The sequence below is a fragment of the Rhinoderma darwinii genome, unplaced genomic scaffold (assembly GCF_050947455.1).
Source record: "Rhinoderma darwinii isolate aRhiDar2 unplaced genomic scaffold, aRhiDar2.hap1 Scaffold_932, whole genome shotgun sequence".
Classification (NCBI taxonomy): domain Eukaryota; kingdom Metazoa; phylum Chordata; class Amphibia; order Anura; family Rhinodermatidae; genus Rhinoderma; species Rhinoderma darwinii.
Window position 1 is genome coordinate 100,607 of NW_027464506.1, and position 22,093 is coordinate 122,699.

A 22,093-nucleotide genomic window follows, 5' to 3' on the forward strand; every position below is an offset into this window, starting at 1 on the left:
CTCCTGAGGTCTCCACTATGACACGTGCAAAGTTCCGTCTGAACTTTATATAAGACGGTGCGGCTCAGTCAGTCACTCAGTGTTGCCTGAGAGGGCAACACTGCAACAGCCGGCCCCCAGGCTGTCTTTTTTTTGCACAGCTAGTTGCCTCCAGGAGGCCACAAGAGGGAGACAAGGGACTGCAAAATGGAAAATAGGCATCCACCAACTTTACAGACAACTTGTTCTCCTTGCTCCTACAACCTCCATCCTTGCACAGTTTGTTATTCTTCCAGGTAACATAGTAACAAATCCAAATTGCTGCTCTCTTTGTAGGCAAGCAAGGGTTTGTTGCAACTGCAATTCTTACTTCTTCTTGAAATGTAGGGACCACAGTACATTCCATCACATCCATCTAGTGTACACAGGTAGGTCCATTGTGACGGGCGGGCGGGCGGGCGGTCGGGCTGGCTGCTTTAATGGCTGTTTGCTGTTCCCCTACTCCACTCCACTATTTGACTATGGTGCTGCATCAATCAGTGGCTGGCTCAGGTGCAGCTCTTTAACCTACCTAGGAGGGAGGGCGGAGAGAAGACAAGGAAGGTGAATGAGCTGTTCCAATGTGAAATGCCGGAAACACAGAAACACAGACGACACAAAACAAGAGGTGGCAATGTATTAATTAATTGCATTTAATAAATTAGCTCATTATCACACATGACTGTACAAATGCATTGTCCAACAGGTGTTGAAATAATGGGATTAAAAGGGGAGATCCCATCCGAAAGACAAAAACAATGGCAAACACAAAAAGCACTTTTGGAATCTGATTTTAGTAAACACATAAGGAAAGGGTGCACCGGTCCTGGAAATACTGCAATACCAGGTCAATGCGTGGAGTGGACAGAGCAAGCTCTATTTCCATCTCCCTGTTCTAAAAATCCATTTAATATATGGTCCCCAGATAGGGGACGTATCAGATATTAAACTGATAAGAACAGATACTACACTTGATCTTAGCCAAAAGGCCGAGAAGCGATAACCCGAACGTGCCGCGCGTTTTGCTTCTTTTGCTTGCACCACAATGCAGTGCTGAAAGAGGAGGAATCGACATAAAAACGCCTTCCTGGCAATGCCCAAATGCCCTCCTGCCGTGCAAACACTGGCAGCAGCAGCAGCAGCAGCAGCAGCAGCAGTAAGTGCATGCCCACTGCCACCCCTTCTCCTTTCACACCTTGTATCAGCTTTAATCCAGTCCAGTGCTGCCTGCTGAGCAGCACTGACCAACACTGCCTGGGCCCAGGCTTTTATCTCTGAGGCCCCATTATGATGTCAGAAAGCTGGCTCTGGCTCCTGAGGTCTCCACTATGACACGTGCAAAGTTCCGTCTGAACTTTATATAAGACGGTGCGGCTCAGTCAGTCACTCAGTGTTGCCTGAGAGGGCAACACTGCAACAGCCGGCCCCCAGGCTGTCTTTTTTTTGCACAGCTAGTTGCCTCCAGGAGGCCACAAGAGGGAGACAAGGGACTGCAAAATGGAAAATAGGCATCCACCAACTTTACAGACAACTTGTTCTCCTTGCTCCTACAACCTCCATCCTTGCACAGTTTGTTATTCTTCCAGGTAACATAGTAACAAATCCAAATTGCTGCTCTCTTTGTAGGCAAGCAAGGGTTTGTTGCAACTGCAATTCTTACTTCTTCTTGAAATGTAGGGACCACAGTACATTCCATCACATCCATCTAGTGTACACAGGTAGGTCCATTGTGACGGGCGGGCGGGCGGGCGGTCGGGCTGGCTGCTTTAATGGCTGTTTGCTGTTCCCCTACTCCACTCCACTATTTGACTATGGTGCTGCATCAATCAGTGGCTGGCTCAGGTGCAGCTCTTTAACCTACCTAGGAGGGAGGGCGGAGAGAAGACAAGGAAGGTGAATGAGCTGTTCCAATGTGAAATGCCGGAAACACAGAAACACAGACGACACAAAACAAGAGGTGGCAATGTATTAATTAATTGCATTTAATAAATTAGCTCATTATCACACATGACTGTACAAATGCATTGTCCAACAGGTGTTGAAATAATGGGATTAAAAGGGGAGATCCCATCCGAAAGACAAAAACAATGGCAAACACAAAAAGCACTTTTGGAATCTGATTTTAGTAAACACATAAGGAAAGGGTGCACCGGTCCTGGAAATACTGCAATACCAGGTCAATGCGTGGAGTGGACAGAGCAAGCTCTATTTCCATCTCCCTGTTCTAAAAATCCATTTAATATATGGTCCCCAGATAGGGGACGTATCAGATATTAAACTGATAAGAACAGATACTACACTTGATCTTAGCCAAAAGGCCGAGAAGCGGTAACCCGAACGTGCCGCGCGTTTTGCTTCTTTTGCTTGCACCACAATGCAGTGCTGAAAGAGGAGGAATCGACATAAAAACGCCTTCCTGGCAACGCCCAAATGCCCTCCTGCCGTGCAAACACTGGCAGCAGCAGCAGCAGCAGCAGTAAGTGCATGCCCACTGCCACCCCTTCTCCTTTCACACCTTGTATCAGCTTTAATCCAGTCCAGTGCTGCCTGCTGAGCAGCACTGACCAACACTGCCTGGGCCCAGGCTTTTATCTCTGAGGCCCCATTATGATGTCAGAAAGCTGGCTCTGGCTCCTGAGGTCTCCACTATGACACGTGCAAAGTTCCGTCTGAACTTTATATAAGACGGTGCGGCTCAGTCAGTCACTCAGTGTTGCCTGAGAGGGCAACACTGCAACAGCCGGCCCCCAAGCTGTCTTTTTTTTGCACAGCTAGTTGCCTCCAGGAGGCCACAAGAGGGAGACAAGGGACTGCAAAATGGAAAATAGGCATCCACCAACTTTACAGACAACTTGTTCTCCTTGCTCCTACAACCTCCATCCTTGCACAGTTTGTTATTCTTCCAGGTAACATAGTAACAAATCCAAATTGCTGCTCTCTTTGTAGGCAAGCAAGGGTTTGTTGCAACTGCAATTCTTACTTCTTCTTGAAATGTAGGGACCACAGTACATTCCATCACATCCATCTAGTGTACACAGGTAGGTCCATTGTGACGGGCGGGCGGGCGGGCTGGCTGCTTTAATGGCTGTTTGCTGTTCCCCTACTCCACTCCACTATTTGACTATGGTGCTGCATCAATCAGTGGCTGGCTCAGGTGCAGCTCTTTAACCTACCTAGGAGGGAGGGCGGAGAGAAGACAAGGAAGGTGAATGAGCTGTTCCAATGTGAAATGCCGGAAACACAGAAACACAGATGACACAAAACAAGAGGTGGCAATGTATTAATTAATTGCATTTAATAAATTAGCTCATTATCACACATGACTGTACAAATGCATTGTCCAACAGGTGTTGAAATAATGGGATTAAAAGGGGAGATCCCATCCGAAAGACAAAAACAATGGCAAACACAAAAAGCACTTTTGGAATCTGATTTTAGTAAACACATAAGGAAAGGGTGCACCGGTCCTGGAAATACTGCAATACCAGGTCAATGCGTGGAGTGGACAGAGCAAGCTCTATTTCCATCTCCCTGTTCTAAAAATCCATTTAATATATGGTCCCCAGATAGGGGACGTATCAGATATTAAACTGATAAGAACAGATACTACACTTGATCTTAGCCAAAAGGCCGAGAAGCGATAACCCGAACGGGCCGCGCGTTGACCGAGCCTGCCCAATACTGCTGTTCACCCTTGCAGCGATTCAGCCTACTCCTAGGCAATTCCATGGGGCCCTGCAGGCTCACACACACTCACAGCTACTAAGCGGGAGGTGAATAAAGGCCGGAGAGGAAGCAAGACAGGATTTGCTTCTTTTGCTTGCACCACAATGCAGTGCTGAAAGAGGAGGAATCGACATAAAAACCCCTTCCTGGCAACGCCCAAATGCCCTCCTGCCGTGCAAACACTGGCAGCAGCAGCAGCAGCAGCAGTAAGTGCATGCCCACTGCCACCCCTTCTCCTTTCACACCTTGTATCAGCTTTAATCCAGTCCAGTGCTGCCTGCTGAGCAGCACTGACCAACACTGCCTGGGCCCAGGCTTTTATCTCTGAGGCCCCATTATGATGTCAGAATGCTGGCTCTGGCTCCTGAGGTCTCCACTATGACACGTGCAAAGTTCCGTCTGAACTTTATATAAGACGGTGCGGCTCAGTCAGTCACTCAGTGTTGCCTGAGAGGGCAACACTGCAACAGCCGGCCCCCAGGCTGTCTTTTTTTTGCACAGCTAGTTGCCTCCAGGAGGCCACAAGAGGGAGACAAGGGACTGCAAAATGGAAAATAGGCATCCACCAACTTTACAGACAACTTGTTCTCCTTGCTCATACAACCTCCATCCTTGCACAGTTTGTTATTCTTCCAGGTAACATAGTAACAAATCCAAATTGCTGCTCTCTTTGTAGGCAAGCAAGGGTTTGTTGCAACTGCAATTCTTACTTCTTCTTGAAATGTAGGGACCACAGTACATTCCATCACATCCATCTAGTGTACACAGGTAGGTCCATTGTGACGGGCGGGCGGGCGGGCTGGCTGCTTTAATGGCTGTTTGCTGTTCCCCTACTCCACTCCACTATTTGACTATGGTGCTGCATCAATCAGTGGCTGGCTCAGGTGCAGCTCTTTAACCTACCTAGGAGGGAGGGCGGAGAGAAGACAAGGAAGGTGAATGAGCTGTTCCAATGTGAAATGCCGGAAACACAGAAACACAGATGACACAAAAGAAGAGGTGGCAATGTATTAATTAATTGCATTTAATAAATTAGCTCATTATCACACATGACTGTACAAATGCATTGTCCAACAGGTGTTGAAATAATGGGATTAAAAGGGGAGATCCCATCCGAAAGACAAAAACAATGGCAAACACAAAAAGCACTTTTGGAATCTGATTTTAGTAAACACATAAGGAAAGGGTGCACCGGTCCTGGAAATACTGCAATACCAGGTCAATGCGTGGAGTGGACAGAGCAAGCTCTATTTCCATCTCCCTGTTCTAAAAATCCATTTAATATATGGTCCCCAGATAGGGGACGTATCAGATATTAAACTGATAAGAACAGATACTACACTTGATCTTAGCCAAAAGGCCGAGAAGCGATAACCCGAACGGGCCGCGCGTTGACCGAGCCTGCCCAATACTGCTGTTCACCCTTGCAGCAATTCAGCCTACTCCTAGGCAATTCCATGGGGCCCTGCAGGCTCACACACACTCACAGCTACTAAGCGGGAGGTGAATAAAGGCCGGAGAGGAAGCAAGACAGGATTTGCTTCTTTTGCTTGCACCACAATGCAGTGCTGAAAGAGGAGGAATCGACATAAAAACGCCTTCCTGGCAACGCCCAAATGCCCTCCTGCCGTGCAAACACTGGCAGCAGCAGCAGCAGCAGCAGTAAGTGCATGCCCACTGCCACCCCTTCTCCTTTCACACCTTGTATCAGCTTTAATCCAGTCCAGTGCTGCCTGCTGAGCAGCACTGACCAACACTGCCTGGGCCCAGGCTTTTATCTCTGAGGCCCCATTATGATGTCAGAAAGCTGGCTCTGGCTCCTGAGGTCTCCACTATGACACGTGCAAAGTTCCGTCTGAACTTTATATAAGACGGTGCGGCTCAGTCAGTCACTCAGTGTTGCCTGAGAGGGCAACACTGCAACAGCCGGCCCCCAGGCTGTCTTTTTTTTGCACAGCTAGTTGCCTCCAGGAGGCCACAAGAGGGAGACAAGGGACTGCAAAATGGAAAATAGGCATCCACCAACTTTACAGACAACTTGTTCTCCTTGCTCCTACAACCTCCATCCTTGCACAGTTTGTTATTCTTCCAGGTAACATAGTAACAAATCCAAATTGCTGCTCTCTTTGTAGGCAAGCAAGGGTTTGTTGCAACTGCAATTCTTACTTCTTCTTGAAATGTAGGGACCACAGTACATTCCATCACATCCATCTAGTGTACACAGGTAGGTCCATTGTGACGGGCGGGCGGGCGGGCTGGCTGCTTTAATGGCTGTTTGCTGTTCCCCTACTCCACTCCACTATTTGACTATGGTGCTGCATCTATCAGTGGCTGGCTCAGGTGCAGCTCTTTAACCTACCTAGGAGGGAGGGCGGAGAGAAGACAAAGAAGGTGAATGAGCTGTTCCAATGTGAAATGCCGGAAACACAGAAACACAGACGACACAAAACAAGAGGTGGCAATGTATTAATTAATTGCATTTAATAAATTAGCTCATTATCACACATGACTGTACAAATGCATTGTCCAACAGGTGTTGAAATAATGGGATTAAAAGGGGAGATCCCATCCGAAAGACAAAAACAATGGCAAACACAAAAAGCACTTTTGGAATCTGATTTTAGTAAACACATAAGGAAAGGGTGCACCGGTCCTGGAAATACTGCAATACCAGGTCAATGCGTGGAGTGGACAGAGCAAGCTCTATTTCCATCTCCCTGTTCTAAAAATCCATTTAATATATGGTCCCCAGATAGGGGACGTATCAGATATTAAACTGATAAGAACAGATACTACACTTGATCTTAGCCAAAAGGCCAAGAAGCGATAACCCGAACGGGCCGCGCGTTGACCGAGCCTGCCCAATACTGCTGTTCACCCCTTGCAGCGATTCAGCCTACTCCTAGGCAATTCCATGGGGCCCTGCAGGCTCACACACACTCACAGCTACTAAGCGGGAGGTGAATAAAGGCCGGAGAGGAAGCAAGACAGGATTTGCTTCTTTTGCTTGCACCACAATGCAGTGCTGAAAGAGGAGGAATCGACATAAAAACGCCTTCCTGGCAACGCCCAAATGCCCTCCTGCCGTGCAAACACTGGCAGCAGCAGCAGCAGCAGCAGCAGCAGTAAGTGCATGCCCACTGCCACCCCTTCTCCTTTCACACCTTGTATCAGCTTTAATCCAGTCCAGTGCTGCCTGCTGAGCAGCACTGACCAACACTGCCTGGGCCCAGGCTCTCTGAGGCCCCATTATGATGTCAGAAAGCTGGCTCTGGCTCCTGAGGTCTCCACTATGACACGTGCAAAGTTCCGTCTGAACTTTATATAAGACGGTGCGGCTCAGTCAGTCACTCAGTGTTGCCTGAGAGGGCAACACTGCAACAGCCGGCCCCCAGGCTGTCTTTTTTTTGCTCAGCTAGTTGCCTCCAGGAGGCCACAAGAGGGAGACAAGGGACTGCAAAATGGAAAATAGGCATCCACCAACTTTACAGACAACTTGTTCTCCTTGCTCCTACAACCTCCATCCTTGCACAGTTTGTTATTCTTCCAGGTAACATAGTAACAAATCCAAATTGCTGCTCTCTTTGTAGGCAAGCAAGGGTTTGTTGCAACTGCAATTCTTACTTCTTCTTGAAATGTAGGGACCACAGTACATTCCATCACATCCATCTAGTGTACACAGGTAGGTCCATTGTGACGGGCGGGCGGGCGGGCTGGCTGCTTTAATGGCTGTTTGCTGTTCCCCTACTCCACTCCACTATTTGACTATGGTGCTGCATCAATCAGTGGCTGGCTCAGGTGCAGCTCTTTAACCTACCTAGGAGGGAGGGCGGAGAGAAGACAAGGAAGGTGAATGAGCTGTTCCAATGTGAAATGCCGGAAACACAGAAACACAGACGACACAAAACAAGAGGTGGCAATGTATTAATTAATTGCATTTAATAAATTAGCTCATTATCACACATGACTGTACAAATGCATTGTCCAACAGGTGTTGAAATAATGGGATTAAAAGGGGAGATCCCATCCGAAAGACAAAAACAATGGCAAACACAAAAAGCACTTTTGGAATCTGATTTTAGTAAACACATAAGGAAAGGGTGCACCGGTCCTGGAAATACTGCAATACCAGGTCAATGCGTGGAGTGGACAGAGCAAGCTCTATTTCCATCTCCCTGTTCTAAAAATCCATTTAATATATGGTCCCCAGATAGGGGACGTATCAGATATTAAACTGATAAGAACAGATACTACACTTGATCTTAGCCAAAAGGCCGAGAAGCGATAACCCGAACGGGCCGCGCGTTGACCGAGCCTGCCCAATACTGCTGTTCACCCTTGCAGCGATTCAGCCTACTCCTAGGCAATTCCATGGGGCCCTGCAGGCTCACACACACTCACAGCTACTAAGCGGGAGGTGAATAAAGGCCGGAGAGGAAGCAAGACAGGATTTGCTTCTTTTGCTTGCACCACAATGCAGTGCTGAAAGAGGAGGAATCGACATAAAAACGCCTTCCTGGCAACGCCCAAATGCCCTCCTGCCGTGCAAACACTGGCAGCAGCAGCAGCAGCAGCAGTAAGTGCATGCCCACTGCCACCCCTTCTCCTTTCACACCTTGTATCAGCTTTAATCCAGTCCAGTGCTGCCTGCTGAGCAGCACTGACCAACACTGCCTGGGCCCAGGCTTTTATCTCTGAGGCCCCATTATAATGTCACAAAGCTGGCTCTGGCTCCTGAGGTCTCCACTATGACACGTGCAAAGTTCCGTCTGAACTTTATATAAGACGGTGCGGCTCAGTCAGTCACTCAGTGTTGCCTGAGAGGGCAACACTGCAACAGCCGGCCCCCAGGCTGTCTTTTTTTTGCACAGCTAGTTGCCTCCAGGAGGCCACAAGAGGGAGACAAGGGACTGCAAAATGGAAAATAGGCATCCACCAACTTTACAGACAACTTGTTCTCCTTGCTCCTACAACCTCCATCCTTGCACAGTTTGTTATTCTTCCAGGTAACATAGTAACAAATCCAAATTGCTGCTCTCTTTGTAGGCAAGCAAGGGTTTGTTGCAACTGCAATTCTTACTTCTTCTTGAAATGTAGGGACCACAGTACATTCCATCACATCCATCTAGTGTACACAGGTAGGTCCATTGTGACGGGCGGGCGGGCGGGCTGGCTGCTTTAATGGCTGTTTGCTGTTCCCCTACTCCACTCCACTATTTGACTATGGTGCTGCATCAATCAGTGGCTGGCTCAGGTGCAGCTCTTTAACCTACCTAGTTGGGAGGGCGGAGAGAAGACAAGGAAGGTGAATGAGCTGTTCCAATGTGAAATGCCGGAAACACAGAAACACAGACGACACAAAACAAGAGGTGGCAATGTATTAATTAATTGCATTTAATAAATTAGCTCATTATCACACATGACTGTACAAATGCATTGTCCAACAGGTGTTGAAATAATGGGATTAAAAGGGGAGATCCCATCCGAAAGACAAAAACAATGGCAAACACAAAAAGCACTTTTGGAATCTGATTTTAGTAAACACATAAGGAAAGGGTGCACCGGTCCTGGAAATACTGCAATACCAGGTCAATGCGTGGAGTGGACAGAGCAAGCTCTATTTCCATCTCCCTGTTCTAAAAATCCATTTAATATATGGTCCCCAGATAGGGGACGTATCAGATATTAAACTGATAAGAACAGATACTACACTTGATCTTAGCCAAAAGGCCGAGAAGCGATAACCCGAACGGGCCGCGCGTTGACCGAGCCTGCCCAATACTGCTGTTCACCCCTTGCAGCGATTCAGCCTACTCCTAGGCAATTCCATGGGGCCCTGCAGGCTCACACACACTCACAGCTACTAAGCGGGAGGTGAATAAAGGCCGGAGAGGAAGCAAGACAGGATTTGCTTCTTTTGCTTGCACCACAATGCAGTGCTGAAAGAGGAGGAATCGACATAAAAACGCCTTCCTGGCAACGCCCAAATGCCCTCCTGCCGTGCAAACACTGGCAGCAGCAGCAGCAGCAGTAGCAGCAGCAGTAAGTGCATGCCCACTGCCACCCCTTCTCCTTTCACACCTTGTATCAGCTTTAATCCAGTCCAGTGCTGCCTGCTGAGCAGCACTGACCAACACTGCCTGGGCCCAGGCTTTTATCTCTGAGGCCCCATTATGATGTCAGAAAGCTGGCTCTGGCTCCTGAGGTCTCCACTATGACACGTGCAAAGTTCCGTCTGAACTTTATATAAGACGGTGCGGCTCAGTCAGTCACTCAGTGTTGCCTGAGAGGGCAACACTGCAACAGCCGGCCCCCAGGCTGTCTTTTTTTTGCACAGCTAGTTGCCTCCAGGAGGCCACAAGAGGGAGACAAGGGACTGCAAAATGGAAAATAGGCATCCACCAACTTTACAGACAACTTGTTCTCCTTGCTCCTACAACCTCCATCCTTGCACAGTTTGTTATTCTTCCAGGTAACATAGTAACAAATCCAAATTGCTGCTCTCTTTGTAGGCAAGCAAGGGTTTGTTGCAACTGCAATTCTTACTTCTTCTTGAAATGTAGGGACCACAGTACATTCCATCACATCCATCTAGTGTACACAGGTAGGTCCATTGTGACGGGCGGGCGGGCGGGCTGGCTGCTTTAATGGCTGTTTGCTGTTCCCCTACTCCACTCCACTATTTGACTATGGTGCTGCATCAATCAGTGGCTGGCTCAGGTGCAGCTCTTTAACCTACCTAGGAGGGAGGGCGGAGAGAAGACAAGGAAGGTGAATGAGCTGTTCCAATGTGAAATGCCGGAAACACAGAAACACAGACGACACAAAACAAGAGGTGGCAATGTATTAATTAATTGCATTTAATAAATTAGCTCATTATCACACATGACTGTACAAATGCATTGTCCAACAGGTGTTGAAATAATGGGATTAAAAGGGGAGATCCCATCCGAAAGACAAAAACAATGGCAAACACAAAAAGCACTTTTGGAATCTGATTTTAGTAAACACATAAGGAAAGGGTGCACCGGTCCTGGAAATACTGCAATACCAGGTCAATGCGTGGAGTGGACAGAGCAAGCTCTATTTCCATCTCCCTGTTCTAAAAATCCATTTAATATATGGTCCCCAGATAGGGGACGTATCAGATATTAAACTGATAAGAACAGATACTACACTTGATCTTAGCCAAAAGGCCAAGAAGCGATAACCCGAACGGGCCGCGCGTTGACCGAGCCTGCCCAATACTGCAGTTCACCCCTTGCAGCGATTCAGCCTACTCCTAGGCAATTCCATGGGGCCCTGCAGGCTCACACACACTCACAGCTACTAAGCGGGAGGTGAATAAAGGCCGGAGAGGAAGCAAGACAGGATTTGCTTCTTTTGCTTGCACCACAATGCAGTGCTGAAAGAGGAGGAATCGACATAAAAACGCCTTCCTGGCAACGCCCAAATGCCCTCCTGCCGTGCAAACACTGGCAGCAGCAGCAGCAGCAGCAGTAAGTGCATGCCCACTGCCACCCCTTCTCCTTTCACACCTTGTATCAGCTTTAATCCAGTCCAGTGCTGCCTGCTGAGCAGCACTGACCAACACTGCCTGGGCCCAGGCTTTTATCTCTGAGGCCCCATTTTCATGTCAGAAAGCTGGCTCTGGCTCCTGAGGTCTCCACTATGACACGTGCAAAGTTCCGTCTGAACTTTATATAAGACGGTGCGGCTCAGTCAGTCACTCAGTGTTGCCTGAGAGGGCAACACTGCAACAGCCGGCCCCCAGGCTGTCTTTTTTTTGCACAGCTAGTTGCCTCCAGGAGGCCACAAGAGGGAGACAAGGGACTGCAAAATGGAAAATAGGCATCCACCAACTTTACAGACAACTTGTTCTCCTTTCTCCTACAACCTCCATCCTTGCACAGTTTGTTATTCTTCCAGGTAACATAGTAACAAATCCAAATTGCTGCTCTCTTTGTAGGCAAGCAAGGGTTTGTTGCAACTGCAATTCTTACTTCTTCTTGAAATGTAGGGACCACAGTACATTCCATCACATCCATCTAGTGTACACAGGTAGGTCCATTGTGACGGGCGGGCGGGCTGGCTGCTTTAATGGCTGTTTGCTGTTCCCCTACTCCACTCCACTATTTGACTATGGTGCTGCATCAATCAGTGGCTGGCTCAGGTGCAGCTCTTTAACCTACCTAGGAGGGAGGGCGGAGAGAAGACAAGGAAGGTGAATGAGCTGTTCCAATGTGAAATGCCGGAAACACAGAAACACAGACGACACAAAACAAGAGGTGGCAATGTATAAATTAATTGCATTTAATAAATTAGCTCATTATCACACATGACTGTACAAATGCATTGTCCAACAGGGGTTGAAATAATGGGATTAAAAGGGGAGATCCCATCCGAAAGACAAAAACAATGGCAAACACAAAAAGCACTTTTGGAATCTGATTTTAGTAAACACATAAGGAAAGGGTGCACCGGTCCTGGAAATACTGCAATACCAGGTCAATGCGTGGAGTGGACAGAGCAAGCTCTATTTCCATCTCCCTGTTCTAAAAATCCATTTAATATATGGTCCCCAGATAGGGGACGTATGAGATATTAAACTGATAAGAACAGATACTACACTTGATCTTAGCCAAAAGGCCGAGAAGCGATAACCCGAACGGGCCGCGCGTTGATCGAGCCTGCCCAATACTGCTGTTCACCCCTTGCAGCGATTCAGCCTACTCCTAGGCAATTCCATGGGGCCCTGCAGGCTCACACACACTCACAGCTACTAAGCGGGAGGTGAATAAAGGCCGGAGAGGAAGCAAGACAGGATTTGCTTCTTTTGCTTGCACCACAATGCAGTGCTGAAAGAGGAGGAATCGACATAAAAACGCCTTCCTGGCAACGCCCAAATGCCCTCCTGCCGTGCAAACACTGGCAGCAGCAGCAGCAGCAGCAGCAGTAAGTGCATGCCCACTGCCACCCCTTCTCCTTTCACACCTTGTATCAGCTTTAATCCAGTCCAGTGCTGCCTGCTGAGCAGCACTGACCAACACTGCCTGGGCCCAGGCTTTTATCTCTGAGGCCCCATTATGATGTCAGAAAGCTGGCTCTGGCTCCTGAGGTCTCCACTATGACACGTGCAAAGTTCCGTCTGAACTTTATATAAGACGGTGCGGCTCAGTCAGTCACTCAGTGTTGCCTGAGAGGGCAACACTGCAACAGCCGGCCCCCAGGCTGTCTTTTTTTTGCACAGCTAGTTGCCTCCAGGAGGCCACAAGAGGGAGACAAGGGACTGCAAAATGGAAAATAGGCATCCACCAACTTTACAGACAACTTGTTCTCCTTGCTCCTACAACCTCCATCCTTGCACAGTTTGTTATTCTTCCAGGTAACATAGTAACAAATCCAAATTGCTGCTCTCTTTGTAGGCAAGCAAGGGTTTGTTGCAACTGCAATTCTTACTTCTTCTTGAAATGTAGGGACCACAGTACATTCCATCACATCCATCTAGTGTACACAGGTAGGTCCATTGTGACGGGCGGGCGGGCGGGCTGGCTGCTTTAATGGCTGTTTGCTGTTCCCCTACTCCACTCCACTATTTGACTATGGTGCTGCATCAATCAGTGGCTGGCTCAGGTGCAGCTCTTTAACCTACCTAGGAGGGAGGGCGGAGAGAAGACAAGGAAGGTGAATGAGCTGTTCCAATGTGAAATGCCGGAAACACAGAAACACAGACGACACAAAACAAGAGGTGGCAATGTATTAATTAATTGCATTTAATAAATTAGCTCATTATCACACATGACCGTACAAATGCATTGTCCAACAGGTGTTGAAATAATGGGATTAAAAGGGGAGATCCCATCCGAAAGACAAAAACAATGGCAAACACAAAAAGCACTTTTGGAATCTGATTTTAGTAAACACATAAGGAAAGGGTGCACCGGTCCTGGAAATACTGCAATACCAGGTCAATGCGTGGAGTGGACAGAGCAAGCTCTATTTCCATCTCCCTGTTCTAAAAATCCATTTAATATATGGTCCCCAGATAGGGGACGTATCAGATATTAAACTGATAAGAACAGATACTACACTTGATCTTAGCCAAAAGGCCGAGAAGCGATAACCCGAACGGGCCGCGCGTTGACCGAGCCTGCCCAATACTGCTGTTCACCCCTTGCAGCGATTCAGCCTACTCCTAGGCAATTCCATGGGGCCCTGCAGGCTCACACACACTCACAGCTACTAAGCGGGAGGTGAATAAAGGCCGGAGAGGAAGCAAGACAGGATTTGCTTCTTTTGCTTGCACCACAATGCAGTGCTGAAAGAGGAGGAATCGACATAAAAACGCCTTCCTGGCAACGCCCAAATGCCCTCCTGCCGTGCAAACACTGGCAGCAGCAGCAGCAGCAGCAGCAGTAAGTGCATGCCCACTGCCACCCCTTCTCCTTTCACACCTTGTATCAGCTTTAATCCAGTCCAGTGCTGCCTGCTGAGCAGCACTGACCAACACTGCCTGGGCCCAGGCTTTTATCTCTGAGGCCCCATTATGATGTCAGAAAGCTGGCTCTGGCTCCTGAGGTCTCCACTATGACACGTGCAAAGTTCCGTCTGAACTTTATATAAGACGGTGCGGCTCAGTCAGTCACTCAGTGTTGCCTGAGAGGGCAACACTGCAACAGCCGGCCCCCAGGCTGTCTTTTTTTTGCACAGCTAGTTGCCTCCAGGAGGCCACAAGAGGGAGACAAGGGACTGCAAAATGGAAAATAGGCATCCACCAACTTTACAGACAACTTGTTCTCCTTGCTCCTACAACCTCCATCCTTGCACAGTTTGTTATTCTTCCAGGTAACATAGTAACAAATCCAAATTGCTGCTCTCTTTGTAGGCAAGCAAGGATTTGTTGCAACTGCAATTCTTACTTCTTCTTGAAATGTAGGGACCACAGTACATTCCATCACATCCATCTAGTGTACACAGGTAGGTCCATTGTGACGGGCGGGCGGGCGGGCTGGCTGCTTTAATGGCTGTTTGCTGTTCCCCTACTCCACTCCACTATTTGACTATGGTGCTGCATCAATCAGTGGCTGGCTCAGGTGCAGCTCTTTAACCTACCTAGGAGGGAGGGCGGAGAGAAGACAAGGAAGGTGAATGAGCTGTTCCAATGTGAAATGCCGGAAACACAGAAACACAGACGACACAAAACAAGAGGTGGCAATGTATTAATTAATTGCATTTAATAAATTAGCTCATTATCACACATGACTGTACAAATGCATTGTCCAACAGGTGTTGAAATAATGGGATTAAAAGGGGAGATCCCATCCGAAAGACAAAAACAATGGCAAACACAAAAAGCACTTTTGGAATCTGATTTTAGTAAACACATAAGGAAAGGGTGCACCGGTCCTGGAAATACTGCAATACCAGGTCAATGCGTGGAGTGGACAGAGCAAGCTCTATTTCCATCTCCCTGTTCTAAAAATCCATTTAATATATGGTCCCCAGATAGGGGACGTATCAGATATTAAACTGATAAGAACAGATACTACACTTGATCTTAGCCAAAAGGCCGAGAAGCGATAACCCGAACGGGCCGCGCGTTGACCGAGCCTGCCCAATACTGCTGTTCACCCCTTGCAGCGATTCAGCCTACTCCTAGGCAATTCCATGGGGCCCTGCAGGCTCACACACACTCACAGCTACTAAGCGGGAGGTGAATAAAGGCCGGAGAGGAAGCAAGACAGGATTTGCTTCTTTTGCTTGCACCACAATGCAGTGCTGAAAGAGGAGGAATCAACATAAAAACGCCTTCCTGGCAACGCCCAAATGCCCTCCTGCCGTGCAAACACTGGCAGCAGCAGCAGTAAGTACATGCCCACTGCCACCCCTTCTCCTTTCACACCTTGTATCAGCTTTAATCCAGTCCAGTGCTGCCTGCTGAGCAGCACTGACCAACACTGCCTGGGCCCAGGCTTTTATCTCTGAGGCCCCATTATGATGTCAGAAAGCTGGCTCTGGCTCCTGAGGTCTCCACTATGACACGTGCAAAGTTCCGTCTGAACTTTATATAAGACGGTGCGGCTCAGTCAGTCACTCAGTGTTGCCTGAGAGGGCAACACTGCAACAGCCGGCCCCCAGGCTGTCTTTTTTTTGCACAGCTAGTTGCCTCCAGGAGGCCACAAGAGGGAGACAAGGGACTGCAAAATGGAAAATAGGCATCCACCAACTTTACAGACAACTTGTTCTCCTTGCTCCTACAACCTCCATCCTTGCACAGTTTGTTATTCTTCCAGGTAACATAGTAACAAATCCAAATTGCTGCTCTCTTTGTAGGCAAGCAAGGGTTTGTTGCAACTGCAATTCTTACTTCTTCTTGAAATGTAGGGACCACAGTACATTCCATCACATCCATCTAGTGTACACAGGTAGGTCCATTGTGACGGGCGGGCGGGCGGGCTGGCTGCTTTAATGGCTGTTTGCTGTTCCCCTACTCCACTCCACTATTTGACTATGGTGCTGCATCAATCAGTGGCTGGCTCAGGTGCAGCTCTTTAACCTACCTAGGAGGGAGGGCGGAGAGAAGACAAGGAAGGTGAATGAGCTGTTCCAATGTGAAATGCCGGAAACACAGAAACACAGACGACACAAAACAAGAGGTGGCAATGTATTAATTAATTGCATTTAATAAATTAGCTCATTATCACACATGACTGTACAAATGCATTGTCCAACAGGTGTTGAAATAATGGGATTAAAAGGGGAGATCCCATCCGAAAGACAAAAACAATGGCAAACACAAAAAGCACTTTTGGAATCTGATTTTAGTAAACACATAAGGAAAGGGTACACCGGTCCTGGAAATACTGCAATACCAGGTCAATGCGTGGAGTGGACAGAGCAAGCTCTATTTCCATCTCCCTGTTCTAAAAATCCATTTAATATATGGTCCCCAGATAGGGGACGTATCAGATATTAAACTGATAAGAACAGATACTGCACTTGATCTTAGCCAAAAGGCCGAGAAGCGATAACCCGAACGGGCCGCGCGTTGACCGAGCCTGCCCAATACTGCTGTTCACCCCTTGCAGCGATTCAGCCTACTCCTAGGCAATTCCATGGGGCCCTGCAGGCTCACACACACTCACAGCTACTAAGCGGGAGGTGAATAAAGGCCGGAGAGGAAGCAAGACAGGATTTGCTTCTTTTGCTTGCACCACAATGCAGTGCTGAAAGAGGAGGAATCGACATAAAAACGCCTTCCTGGCAACGCCCAAATGCCCTCCTGCCGTGCAAACACTGGCAGCAGCAGCAGCAGCAGCAGTAAGTGCATGCCCACTGCCACCCCTTCTCCTTTCACACCTTGTATCAGCTTTAATCCAGTCCAGTGCTGCCTGCTGAGCAGCACTGACCAACACTGCCTGGGCCCAGGCTTTTATCTCTGAGGCCCCATTATGATGTCAGAAAGCTGGCTCTGGCTCCTGAGGTCTCCACTATGACACGTGCAAAGTTCCGTCTGAACTTTATATAAGACGGTGCGGCTCAGTCAGTCACTCAGTGTTGCCTGAGAGGGCAACACTGCAACAGCCGGCCCCCAGGCTGTCTTTTTTTTGCACAGCTAGTTGCCTCCAGGAGGCCACAAGAGGGAGACAAGGGACTGCAAATGGAAAATAGGCATCCACCAACTTTACAGACAACTTGTTCTCCTTGCTCCTACAACCTCCATCCTTGCACAGTTTGTTATTCTTCCAGGTAACATAGTAACAAATCCAAATTGCTGCTCTCTTTGTAGGCAAGCAAGGGTTTGTTGCAACTGCAATTCTTACTTCTTCTTGAAATGTAGGGACCACAGTACATTCCATCACATCCATCTAGTGTACACAGGTAGGTCCATTGTGACGGGCGGGCGGGCGGGCTGCTTTAATGGCTGTTTGCTGTTCCCCTACTCCACTCCACTATTTGACTATGGTGCTGCATCAATCAGTGGCTGGCTCAGGTGCAGCTCTTTAACCTACCTAGGAGGGAGGGCGGAGAGAAGACAAGGAAGGTGAATGAGCTGTTCCAATGTGAAATGCCGGAAACACAGAAACACAGACGACACAAAACAAGAGGTGGCAATGTATTAATTAATTGCATTTAATAAATTAGCTCATTATCACACATGACTGTACAAATGCATTGTCCAACAGGTGTTGAAATAATGGGATTAAAAGGGGAGATCCCATCCGAAAGACAAAAACAATGGCAAACACAAAAAGCACTTTTGGAATCTGATTTTAGTAAACACATAAGGAAAGGGTGCACCGGTCCTGGAAATACTGCAATACCAGGTCAATGCGTGGAGTGGACAGAGCAAGCTCTATTTCCATCTCCCTGTTCTAAAAATCCATTTAATATATGGTCCCCAGATAGGGGACGTATCAGATATTAAACTGATAAGAACAGATACTACACTTGATCTTAGCCAAAAGGCCGAGAAGCGATAACCCGAACGGGCCGCGCGTTGACCGAGCCTGCCCAATACTGCTGTTCACCCCTTGCAGCGATTCAGCCTACTCCTAGGCAATTCCATGGGGCCCTGCAGGCTCACACACACTCACAGCTACTAAGCGGGAGGTGAATAAAGGCCGGAGAGGAAGCAAGACAGGATTTGCTTCTTTTGCTTGCACCACAATGCAGTGCTGAAAGAGGAGGAATCGACATAAAAACGCCTTCCTGGCAACGCCCAAATGCCCTCCTGCCGTGCAAACACTGACAGCAGCAGCAGCAGCAGCAGCAGTAAGTGCATGCCCACTGCCACCCCTTCTCCTTTCACACCTTGTATCAGCTTTAATCCAGTCCAGTGCTGCCTGCTGAGCAGCACTGACCAACACTGCCTGGGCCCAGGCTTTTATCTCTGAGGCCCCATTATGATGTCAGAAAGCTGGCTCTGGCTCCTGAGGTCTCCACTATGACACGTGCAAAGTTCCGTCTGAACTTTATATAAGACGGTGCGGCTCAGTCAGTCACTCAGTGTTGCCTGAGAGGGCAACACTGCAACAGCCGGCCCCCAGGCTGTCTTTTTTTTGCACAGCTAGTTGCCTCCAGGAGGCCACAAGAGGGAGACAAGGGACTGCAAAATGGAAAATAGGCATCCACCAACTTTACAGACAACTTGTTCTCCTTGCTCCTACAACCTCCATCCTTGCACAGTTTGTTATTCTTCCAGGTAACATAGTAACAAATCCAAATTGCTGCTCTCTTTGTAGGCAAGCAAGGGTTTGTTGCAACTGCAATTCTTACTTCTTCTTGAAATGTAGGGACCACAGTACATTCCATCACATCCATCTAGTGTACACAGGTAGGTCCATTGTGACGGGCGGGCGGGCTGGCTGCTTTAATGGCTGTTTGCTGTTCCCCTACTCCACTCCACTATTTGACTATGGTGCTGCATCAATCAGTGGCTGGCTCAGGTGCAGCTCTTTAACCTACCTAGGAGGGAGGGCGGAGAGAAGACAAGGAAGGTGAATGAGCTGTTCCAATGTGAAATGCCGGAAACACAGAAACACAGACGACACAAAACAAGAGGTGGCAATGTATTAATTAATTGCATTTAATAAATTAGCTCATTATCACACATGACTGTACAAATGCATTGTCCAACAGGTGTTGAAATAATGGGATTAAAAGGGGAGATCCCATCCGAAAGACAAAAACAATGGCAAACACAAAAAGCACTTTTGGAATCTGATTTTAGTAAACACATAAGGAAAGGGTGCACCGGTCCTGGAAATACTGCAATACCAGGTCAATGCGTGGAGTGGACAGAGCAAGCTCTATTTCCATCTCCCTGTTCTAAAAATCCATTTAATATATGGTCCCCAGATAGGGGACGTATCAGATATTAAACTGATAAGAACAGATACTACACTTGATCTTAGCCAAAAGGCCGAGAAGCGATAACCCGAACGGGCCGCGCGTTGACCGAGCCTGCCCAATACTGCTGTTCACCCCTTGCAGCGATTCAGCCTACTCCTAGGCAATTCCATGGGGCCCTGCAGGCTCACACACACTCACAGCTACTAAGCGGGAGGTGAATAAAGGCCGGAGAGGAAGCAAGACAGGATTTGCTTCTTTTGCTTGCACCACAATGCAGTGCTGAAAGAGGAGGAATCGACATAAAAACGCCTTCCTGGCAACGCCCAAATGCCCTCCTGCCGTGCAAACACTGGCAGCAGCAGCAGCAGCAGCAGCAGTAAGTGCATGCCCACTGCCACCACTTCTCCTTTCACACCTTGTATCAGCTTTAATCCAGTCCAGTGCTGCCTGCTGAGCAGCACTGACCAACACTGCCTGGGCCCAGGCTTTTATCTCTGAGGCCCCATTATGATGTCAGAAAGCTGGCTCTGGCTCCTGAGGTCTCCACTATGACACGTGCAAAGTTCCGTCTGAACTTTATATAAGACGGTGCGGCTCAGTCAGTCACTCAGTGTTGCCTGAGAGGGCAACACTGCAACAGCCGGCCCCCAGGCTGTCTTTTTTTTGCACAGCTAGTTGCCTCCAGGAGGCCACAAGAGGGAGACAAGGGACTGCAAATGGAAAATAGGCATCCACCAACTTTACAGACAACTTGTTCTCCTTGCTCCTACAACCTCCATCCTTGCAAAGTTTGTTATTCTTCCAGGTAACATAGTAACAAATCCAAATTGCTGCTCTCTTTGTAGGCAAGCAAGGGTTTGTTGCAACTGCAATTCTTACTTCTTCTTGAAATGTAGGGACCACAGTACATTCCATCACATCCATCTAGTGTACACAGGTAGGTCCATTGTGACGGGCGGGCGGGCGGGCTGGCTGCTTTAATGGCTGTTTGCTGTTCCCCTACTCCACTCCACTATTTGACTATGGTGCTGCATCAATCAGTGGCTGGCTCAGGTGCAGCTCTTTAACCTACCTAGGAGGGAGGGCGGAGAGAAGACAAGGAAGGTGAATGAGCTGTTCCAATGTGAAATGCCGGAAACACAGAAACACAGACGACACAAAACAAGAGGTGGCAATGTATTAATTAATTGCATTTAATAAATTAGCTCATTATCACACATGACTGTACAAATGCATTGTCCAAGAGGTGTTGAAATAATGGGATTAAAAGGGGAGATCCCATCCGAAAGACAAAAACAATGGCAAACACAAAAAGCACTTTTGGAATCTGATTTTAGTAAACACATAAGGAAAGGGTGCACCGGTCCTGGAAATACTGCAATACCAGGTCAATGCGTGGAGTGGACAGAGCAAGCTCTATTTCCATCTCCCTGTTCTAAAAATCCATTTAATATATGGTCCCCAGATAGGGGACGTATCAGATATTAAACTGATAAGAACAGATACTACACTTGATCTTAGCCAAAAGGCCGAGAAGCGATAACCCGAACGGGCCGCGCGTTGACCGAGCCTGCCCAATACTGCTGTTCACCCCTTGCAGCGATTCAGCCTACTCCTAGGCAATTCCATGGGGCCCTGCAGGCTCACACACACTCACAGCTACTAAGCGGGAGGTGAATAAAGGCCGGAGAGGAAGCAAGACAGGATTTGCTTCTTATGCTTGCACCACAATGCAGTGCTGAAAGATGAGGAATCGACATAAAAACGCCTTCCTGGCAACGCCCAAATGCCCTCCTGCCGTGCAAACACTGGCAGCAGCAGCAGCAGCAGCAGTAAGTGCATGCCCACTGCCACCCCTTCTCCTTTCACACCTTGTATCAGCTTTAATCCAGTCCAGTGCTGCCTGCTGAGCAGTACTGACCAACACTGCCTGGGCCCAGGCTTTTATCTCTGAGGCCCCATTATGATGTCAGAAAGCTGGCTCTGGCTCCTGAGGTCTCCACTATGACACGTGCAAAGTTCCGTCTGAACTTTATATAAGACGGTGCGGCTCAGTCAGTCACTCAGTGTTGCCTGAGAGGGCAACACTGCAACAGCCGGCCACCAGGCTGTCTTTTTTTTGCACAGCTAGTTGCCTCCAGGAGGCCACAAGAGGGAGACAAGGGACTGCAAAAAGGAAAATAGGCATCCACCAACTTTACAGACAACTTGTTCTCCTTGCTCCTACAACCTCCATCCTTGCACAGTTTGTTATTCTTCCAGGTAACATAGTAACAAATCCAAATTGCTGCTCTCTTTGTAGGCAAGAAAGGGTTTGTTGCAACTGCAATTCTTACTTCTTCTTGAAATGTAGGGACCACAGTACATTCCATCACATCCATCTAGTGTACACAGGTAGGTCCATTGTGACGGGCGGGCGGGCGGGCGGGCTGGCTGCTTTAATGGCTGTTTGCTGTTCCCCTACTCCACTCCACTATTTGACTATGGTGCTGCA

General features: G+C 48.2%; 15 non-coding genes across 15 annotated transcripts; all 15 read right to left on the bottom strand.

Moving 5' to 3' along the window:
• Positions 1-828: 828 nt before the first annotated feature.
• On the bottom strand, positions 829-1,019 carry LOC142732985 (U2 spliceosomal RNA). The gene has a single exon (XR_012879811.1). It is a non-coding gene; the product is annotated as a U2 spliceosomal RNA (small nuclear RNA).
• Positions 1,020-2,157: 1,138 nt separating this feature from the next.
• LOC142732920 (U2 spliceosomal RNA) lies at positions 2,158-2,348 on the bottom strand. Its single transcript, XR_012879753.1, has one exon. It is a non-coding gene; the product is annotated as a U2 spliceosomal RNA (small nuclear RNA).
• Positions 2,349-3,469: 1,121 nt separating this feature from the next.
• On the bottom strand, positions 3,470-3,660 carry LOC142732986 (U2 spliceosomal RNA). The gene has a single exon (XR_012879812.1). It is a non-coding gene; the product is annotated as a U2 spliceosomal RNA (small nuclear RNA).
• A 1,265-nt stretch (positions 3,661-4,925) lies between these two features.
• Positions 4,926-5,116, bottom strand: LOC142732987 (U2 spliceosomal RNA). The gene has a single exon (XR_012879813.1). It is a non-coding gene; the product is annotated as a U2 spliceosomal RNA (small nuclear RNA).
• Positions 5,117-6,381: 1,265 nt separating this feature from the next.
• LOC142732907 (U2 spliceosomal RNA) lies at positions 6,382-6,572 on the bottom strand. Its single transcript, XR_012879741.1, has one exon. It is a non-coding gene; the product is annotated as a U2 spliceosomal RNA (small nuclear RNA).
• Positions 6,573-7,839: 1,267 nt separating this feature from the next.
• On the bottom strand, positions 7,840-8,030 carry LOC142732989 (U2 spliceosomal RNA). Its single transcript, XR_012879815.1, has one exon. It is a non-coding gene; the product is annotated as a U2 spliceosomal RNA (small nuclear RNA).
• Positions 8,031-9,295: 1,265 nt separating this feature from the next.
• LOC142732990 (U2 spliceosomal RNA) lies at positions 9,296-9,486 on the bottom strand. Its single transcript, XR_012879816.1, has one exon. It is a non-coding gene; the product is annotated as a U2 spliceosomal RNA (small nuclear RNA).
• A 1,275-nt stretch (positions 9,487-10,761) lies between these two features.
• Positions 10,762-10,952, bottom strand: LOC142732908 (U2 spliceosomal RNA). The gene has a single exon (XR_012879742.1). It is a non-coding gene; the product is annotated as a U2 spliceosomal RNA (small nuclear RNA).
• A 1,262-nt stretch (positions 10,953-12,214) lies between these two features.
• LOC142732942 (U2 spliceosomal RNA) lies at positions 12,215-12,405 on the bottom strand. The gene has a single exon (XR_012879773.1). It is a non-coding gene; the product is annotated as a U2 spliceosomal RNA (small nuclear RNA).
• Positions 12,406-13,674: 1,269 nt separating this feature from the next.
• LOC142732992 (U2 spliceosomal RNA) lies at positions 13,675-13,865 on the bottom strand. Its single transcript, XR_012879817.1, has one exon. It is a non-coding gene; the product is annotated as a U2 spliceosomal RNA (small nuclear RNA).
• Positions 13,866-15,134: 1,269 nt separating this feature from the next.
• On the bottom strand, positions 15,135-15,325 carry LOC142732993 (U2 spliceosomal RNA). Its single transcript, XR_012879818.1, has one exon. It is a non-coding gene; the product is annotated as a U2 spliceosomal RNA (small nuclear RNA).
• Positions 15,326-16,582: 1,257 nt separating this feature from the next.
• LOC142732938 (U2 spliceosomal RNA) lies at positions 16,583-16,773 on the bottom strand. Its single transcript, XR_012879769.1, has one exon. It is a non-coding gene; the product is annotated as a U2 spliceosomal RNA (small nuclear RNA).
• A 1,261-nt stretch (positions 16,774-18,034) lies between these two features.
• LOC142732994 (U2 spliceosomal RNA) lies at positions 18,035-18,225 on the bottom strand. The gene has a single exon (XR_012879819.1). It is a non-coding gene; the product is annotated as a U2 spliceosomal RNA (small nuclear RNA).
• A 1,265-nt stretch (positions 18,226-19,490) lies between these two features.
• On the bottom strand, positions 19,491-19,681 carry LOC142732898 (U2 spliceosomal RNA). Its single transcript, XR_012879733.1, has one exon. It is a non-coding gene; the product is annotated as a U2 spliceosomal RNA (small nuclear RNA).
• A 1,268-nt stretch (positions 19,682-20,949) lies between these two features.
• LOC142732899 (U2 spliceosomal RNA) lies at positions 20,950-21,140 on the bottom strand. The gene has a single exon (XR_012879734.1). It is a non-coding gene; the product is annotated as a U2 spliceosomal RNA (small nuclear RNA).
• Positions 21,141-22,093: the final 953 nt, after the last annotated feature.